The 7,690-nt window shown below is 44.3% G+C and overlaps 1 pseudogene; it reads left to right on the top strand.

Annotated features, from left to right (window-relative positions):
- The first annotated feature begins 3,953 nt into the window (after positions 1-3,953).
- Positions 3,954-6,218, top strand: LOC136479918 (zinc finger BED domain-containing protein RICESLEEPER 2-like; annotated as a pseudogene).
- Positions 6,219-7,690: the final 1,472 nt, after the last annotated feature.

The following is a 7,690-nucleotide window of genomic DNA, read 5'->3' as shown; positions in this document are numbered from 1 at the left end:
GAGGCCGCGTTCTGGAGCCCCACCGAAAAAGAACTCGGTTTCTCGAAAGAACTCAGGTAAGACTCCATCTCGAATGCAAAGCCTGAGTTTGAGTCGGATGCGCAAAACCACAAAATCTAGTTGGATCGGACATCATGACCCACGTGAATCTTCCAGGGAGTTGATCTGTCATAGTCGCCGAAAAAGAAAGGTCTTCAAGGTGATCCGAATCTTCGAGGAGATGGCTTTGGAGCTTGCCATCATCGCTTGCCTCATAGATCCATGAACCGAAGATGAAGGTTGACCCCATCGAGAAGATCATGTTGTCGAGGTCCGTCGAGCTCTTGGATGCAAATTCATCGAAAGCCCCTACCTGGCGCGCCAGCTGTCGATGTTTCACCACCGATAGCCTGCCACGGGGTACCCGAGGTAGTTTGTTCGGGCTTCAACGTATGCAGAACTCGATGGTAAACGCAAGAGATAGTCGGTTTATCCTGGTTTGGGCCCTCGACCGTGATTGAGTAATAGCCCTACGTCCAGTCGGTGTTAGCCTTTGCGTTGGATTGATTGTAAAGTGTTGTCTCTCTAACTCCTTTCTGCTAGAACTCCGCCCTCCTTTATATAGTCAGGAGGCCAGAGTCCTAGTCGGTTTACAATAAGAGTTCCTAGTAGGATTACAGAATAATAATACTACTAAGATTAAATGGAAAGAATCCTAGTTAGAATAGATCTTCTCCCTTCCCTGTGGGGTATCCTGTGGGTCCTGTATCGACATTATCCTTCTTGTGCTTCTTCTTCTCATCCTCATCATTGTCACTATTGTAGGGACAATCCACTACAACATGATCGAGGCTCTTGCAATTGTAGCATCTTCTCACATATTCTTTGTTTTTTGTGTGATCTCTTCTCTTTCTTGCACCATAGCCTTTCTTCTTCATGAATTTTCCCATCTTACGCACAAATAGAGCCATGACTTCATCATCAATATCACTAAGATCATCATCATCACTTGATTCTTTCTTGGACTTGCCCTTGTTCTTGGATGATGAGCTAGCCTTGAATGCTACACTTTTCTTCTTCTTATATTTGTCTTCCTTCTTGTCATCCTAGTCAATCCCTTCTCTTTCCACATGGTAAGTTTTTTTGTGTCATGACCTCACCAAGTACTTGGTTAGGGGTAGTCTCCTTCAATCCTCCTCTTATGATAAGCAATCTCAACATCTCAAATCTTGGAGGTAAGCACATCAAGAACCGATAAGAGACATCATCATTCTTGATCTTTTCTCCCAATGCCTTCAAATCATTGACGATTACTTGCAATCGATGGAACATCTCCGGAATGCTCTCATCTTCCTTCATCTTGAAGCTTGTCAACTTATCCTTGAGAATATACAACTTGGCACTCTTTACCTCCGGTGTGCCCTCCTATGTTTCCTCCAATCTCTTCCACACCTCATTTGCTCTATCATAATCCTTGATTTGCTTAAACACCTTGGAATCAATGGCATTGTATATGGTGTTGAGGGCCATTGTATTGCATTGCTTGTTGGCCTTGTCTTGGCTGGTGAGATTGTTGGGATCAATGATACATAGTCATTTTCGATCACATCCCATACTTGATCATTGATTGAACCAAGATACATCTTCATCTTTCTCTTCCAATAATCATAGCATATGCCATCAAAGAACGGTGGTTTGCCCCCCACATGGTTGAACATAACTTGAGCCATAATTTAACATCGAGGTTGTTAAGCCTTCAATCAAACAGTGACCACGGCTCTAATACCACTTGAAATGTCCTAATATGACTAGAGGGGGGTGAATAGCCTATTTAAAAATCTACAAACCAACTACATCAATTTGATTAGTATAACAAAAAGCGAAATGCTAACTTGCTCTAGCTCTACAAGGGTTGCAAGCCACCTATCCAATAATTCTAGTTACTACGATCACTAGACACACAATTTGTTATGTCACTACTCACTAAGTGCTCTCACACTTGCTACACTAAAGAGCTCCAGTAGATGAACTTAAACTACAAAGCAAGCTCTCAATTCTAGCTACACTAAAGAGCTTGCTAAAACTAGTTTGCAAGAATATAAATGAGTGAGTAGAAAGATTATACCACCATGTAGAGGAGTGAACCAATCACAAGACGAATACTAAAGCAATCACCGAGAGAATACCAAAGGGCAAGAGACAACCAATTTTCTCCCGAGGTTCACGTGCTTGCCAACACGCTACATCCCTGTTATGTCGACCAACACTTGGTGGTTCGGTGGCTAAGAGGTGTTGCACGAACCTCGTCCACGCAATTAGACACCGTAAGAACCTACCCACAAGTGAGGTAACTCAATGACATGAGTAATCCACTAGGGTTACCTTTCGGCGTTCTACCGAGGAAGGTACAAATCCCCTCATAATCATCGGAGATGGCCACGAACAATCACTAATTCGTGTCAATCCTCCTCCGCTGCTCCAAACCGTCTAGGTGGTGGCAACCACCAAGAGCAACAAGTGAATCCGGCAGCGAAACATAAACACCAAGTGCCTCTAGATGCAACCACTCAAGCAATGTCATGGATTCTCTATCAATCTCACAAAGATGATGAATCAATGATGAAGATGAGTGGGAGGACTTTGGCTAAGCTCACAAGGTTGCTATGTCAATGCAAATGGCCAAGAGAGTAAGCTTGAGCCTTCCATGGGGCTTAAATAGAAGCCCCCACAAAATAGAGCCGTTTGCTCCTCAGCCCACTAAAAACGGGGTGATCGGACGTGTCGGTTAGATCGACCGGATGCTAGACCCCAGCGTCTGGTCGCACAATGCGTGCCACGTGGCCCCTGCTTCAAACGCTGATCGCCCGATCTCAACGGTCATCAGTACATTTAAGTTATGATCGGACACGTTGCTTTAAAGTAACTGGACGTAGGACCCCAGCATTCGGTCGTTTCTAGTAAGGTTCCATTCGCGACCAGATGCGTCCGGTCACACCCGACTGGACTCACCCAACATCCGGTCACTCACCATCTCCTCTGTGCGTCGCCATGTCAGCATACGTCAGCACTGACCGAACGCTGGCCCTGAGCGTCCAATCACTCTTCGCACCAGCGTTCGATCATAAGACTGAGACAGCACGCTCACTGCTGCTACTGATAGAACGTGGGACCCAAGCGTCCGGTCACTGCATGACCAGCGTTCGGTGCATTCTGTGAAACCCTATCTTTTCTTTATAGGACGCCGGTGGCACCATCGGACTGTCCACACTCTACGGGTGGACACTCCACCGGTGGAGTTTCGAACCCTTGCTCCCAAGTGCTAAACACAATGTGTATCACCTTTGGTCATGTGTGTTAGCATATTTTCACAAACCTTTTTAAGGGTGTTAGCACTCCACTAGATTCTAAATGCATATGCAATGAGTTAGAGCATCTAGTGGCACTTTGATAACCGCATTTCGATACGAGTTTCACCCCTCTTAATAGTACATCTATCGATCCTAAATGTGATCACACTCTCTAAGTGTCTCGATCACTAAACCAAAAAACTCCTATCAATTTCACCTTTGCCTTGAGCCTTTTATTTTTCTTTCTCCTTTTCCAAGTACAAGCATTTGATCATTACCATGCCATCACCATCATCATGTCCTGATCTTCACATGCTTAATCACTTAGAGTACTGCTACTTGTCTTATAATCACTTTGATAAACTAGGTTAGCACTTAGGGTTTCATCAATTCACCAAAACCAAACTAGAGCTTTCACTAGCCCTAACCATAACCCTTGCCCTAACCCTAACCCTAGATCTGTACTAACTCTTTGTTTTTCTGAAGTCGTTGAGGAATCGGGGATTCTGGTGCTCCAACAGTGAAGGTACGACTAACCCTAACCCTAACCCTAACCCTAACCCTAGATCTGTACTAACTCTTTATTTTTCTAAAGTCATAGAGGAACTGGGGCGCCAACGCGTGATGATGGTTGGATCTGACGACGACACGGTTGAGGTCGGTACCAACCAAGAGAGGCAGTTATGCGGGTTGGCCGGAGATGATGACGAGGACGACCTGCATGAGGACACCAAGGAGCTATTCAGCCATAGCATTCAAGCTCCCATCGATGTCAGCGATGATCAAGAAGGCAGGGCAGCAAATGTCGGGGAAGGGGATGGGGACGAGAATAGCACCAAACGCTCACGTCCCTCTACCTCGATAGTGTGGCTGGATTTTAAGAAGCTCTTCAAAAAAGTGAATGGTAAGAAAGTTAGGTATGGAGCTAAGTGCATCCATTGCTCTAAGGAATACTCTACGCTCTCTAGTGGTGGCACTGGTCACCTCATCCGGCATAGGGATAAATGCCCTAGGAGGCGTGAAAAAACTCGCATGTCTCAATCACAGATCTATTTTAATACTGATGGTAGTATGCGTAATTAGGAGTATTGTCCTATTGTTGCTCGTACTCAACTGGTTCGGTTGCTTGCTAGGCTTGATGTTCCTGTCTCTTTGGGAGAATCTGATGCATTTGAAGAGTACATTAGAACTGCTCATAATCCTAAATATATTCCAGTCTCTAGGCAAACCACCACTAGAGACATGCTGAAATACTTCACTGATTGCAAGGCTAAGCTCATTGAGACTGTTAGTTCTGCTGGTGTTAATTGTGTGTGTCTAACCTCTAATATTTGGTCTGGTAATACCAAAGAGGACTACCTTAGTGTTGTTACTCACTACATAAACTCTAATTGGCAACTAGAGAAGAGAGTGCTTGGTCTTAGGCTTATTGATTGTTCCCACAATGGATAAAACATTGCTGATCGTGTTGCATCTGTGCTTGCTGATTATGGTTTAACTGAAAAAGTGTTTGCTGTTACTTTGGACAATGCATCATCTAATGTATCAGCCATGCAAAGACTTAGATCTGTTCTTTCTAAATATCTTGGTATTGAAGTTGTAGATGATGATAGTGAAGAATTAGACAAAGACAATGCATCCCTTAATGCAGTTAATTGTATATTCTTGCATCAGCGTTGTGCATGTCATATTATCAATCTGATTGTTAAGGACGTCCTAACTGCTCTTAAGCCTTTGATTAAAACATTTAGAATTGCAATATCTTTCTTAAACTCATCTAACCAGATAATTGCTGCATATAAAAGTTACTGCATTGCCACTGGTGTTAGGCCTAGAAAGTTTCAGTTGGACATGGAAGTTAGGTGGAATTCTACATATCTAATGCTTAAGCATTTGTTTTCTCATAAGGCCCCATTCACTATTTTCATGCATGCTCAATATCCTAGGGCTAAAGGTGCTCAGTTTATATGCAGAAACTCTGACTGGGCTATGGCAGAAAAAGTGCTTAAATTTCTTGAAGTATTTTATGATTCTATAGTTGCAATGTCTGGTATGTACTATCCTACATCTCCACTTATGATTCATTATCTTGTTAAGATTGCTATACACATAAAGAATTATGCTAATGATAGTCACATCAGACCTGTGGTTCAATCTATAATAGACAAATATAATAAATACTAGAGGGACATACCTTTGCTTTATTCTTTTGCATTCATCCTGGACCCTAGAGCTAAAATGAAAGGTTTCAATAGAGTGCTTAGGAGGTTGGGTAACCTTACTAGTATAGATTATACTACTTACCAGTTGGGCATTAGAGCTCGACTTACTGATGTCTACAATAAGTATGAGAAGAAATATGGAGCTGTTAGGTTAAGGAGGACTGTCCCTCCTAACCTATCTGGTAAGAAAAGGTCTGCTTAGGATGAAATTTATGATGATGATGATGTTTGTGGTTCTGCTGGTGGTATGCATCCTCTAGCTGCTACTCTAAGCATGGCCAGAGATATCTCTGCAACTGCCCTGCTGTAGGCTGTAAGTTCTTCAGCTTCTAATGCTTCTGAACTTGTTTCTTACTTGGACTGTGATACTGTGAACCGGTTAGATGATGATTTTAACATCTTGAACTGGTGGCATCAGCACAAACTCACATATCTAGTACTGTCAATCATGGCTAAAGATGATTTAACTGTTCCTGTGTCCACCATATCTTCATAATCTACTTTTAATATGACTGGCAGGATCATCGAGGAGCGGCGGAGGAAGCTAAAGCTTGAAATGGTAGAGATGCTGACCTGCATTAAAGATTGGAAGGCTACAGAAGCAAAGTTGCAACACATGGTGGAGGACAAGGAGCTTGAAGAAGCATTTGAAGAACTTTATCTTGATTAATTATCATTTATGTAATGGGACTGTAACATTATGGACTGGACTTTGATGTAAGGACAATGAACTTTATAATTGGAGCTGGGCTGTACTCTTTTTTTTTCCCTGTCTAGAGTTTCTCACAAAGGTGAGTTTTACCTAGATAGGTTTTTCATGAGGCAGCCATTGCACTAAAGCTCCCTATAAACTGTTATTTTGTTATCTCTGCCTGTGTTTCTGTTATCTGCGTGGTCGTTGAGCTCCTAGTTTGACTGTTGGTGCCAGACTAGAATGGAAGAATGCCCATAATACTGAAATGAAGAAGAATACCTCACTAATAAGAAATAGAGCAACACCCATTGTGCTTCCTTTCTTTTACTAGAGAGAGTAGTCCAAGCCTCTAAATATCTTGAGGGCTTTGTGTTGGATCTGATGGTTGAGCCTTTGTTCTTTGTGAGCTCAATTTTTATAGAGTATTGTGCTTATTCTGAGTCAGTTGGGGGTCAGACACTTTAGTGCCCGTGCCGGCACGAGCACTGCAGTGCCACCATGCTTAGTGGCATGGCACAGCACGCCTAAGCATTTATAGTGCCGTGCTTGGGCCGGTAATTCAGCACGACGGCACTAACAGGTACGGCATGGCTAACCTACCGTGCCGCGTAATGTCGTGCACTCGTGCCTAGTCGTGCTTGTGCCCATGCCATGTCGGGCGGCCCGTTTGGCCAAGTATAGACGTGTGGTGGCAGAGCAGTGACACCACGCTTTATTAGGGCAGGAGCCATGAAGAACCTGCATGCATGCTCAATGCAAGGCGGACATGGCCACCACCACCACACCCATGGCCATGCAGATGCCGCATGCTACCGTTGCCAAGAGGTGGGTGAGTGGGGGGGGGGGGGGGGGGGTAGTAGCAGTAGGCAGTGGCAGCTGGTGGCGCCTCGGCCTCTTGCTCGCTTCAGCTGAAAGCAAAGGTAGTGGGCTTTGGAGTAGAAACACCGGAGAGCGAGGCCTCTCTCCCCCGTTTCCCTCCCCAATGCCTCAACAAGCGTGACAGTTGTCTCACTCCACAGTTCGTTCAAGAGAGAGAGTCCTGTGATCCCATCTTCTTCTCACTATAAATAGGGCAAGGCACTTGGGGCCATTCCATCTTCACTTCCATTCCAGCACCAGCTAGCTCACTCCATCTGAGCTAGTGCTTTAACCTTCTTGCTCTCTCTCTCACACACACACTCTCCCGCCATGATACACATGCATCTTGCACCGTACCCTTCTTCTCAAGTGGCCGATATTGTTGCTGCTTGGTCTTATTCCTCCACATGCAAAGAACCCAGCTAGCACTTAGATAGCTAGATACATACTCCACGAACTGACGAGGATCTGAGGAGAAGGAAGGAAGGGTATGGAACAATCCTTGAAGCTCAGGAGGGATAGCGCCTAGGACATCACATAGATTGGAGCTAGCCATGAGGAGAAAGCGAGAGAGACAGAGAGATATGTGA

The sequence above is a fragment of the Miscanthus floridulus genome, chromosome 1, assembly GCF_019320115.1.
Source record: "Miscanthus floridulus cultivar M001 chromosome 1, ASM1932011v1, whole genome shotgun sequence".
NCBI lineage: Eukaryota > Viridiplantae > Streptophyta > Magnoliopsida > Poales > Poaceae > Miscanthus > Miscanthus floridulus.
Note: the sequence above shows the minus strand (reverse complement) of the source record. Positions and strands in the feature narration are given on the sequence as shown.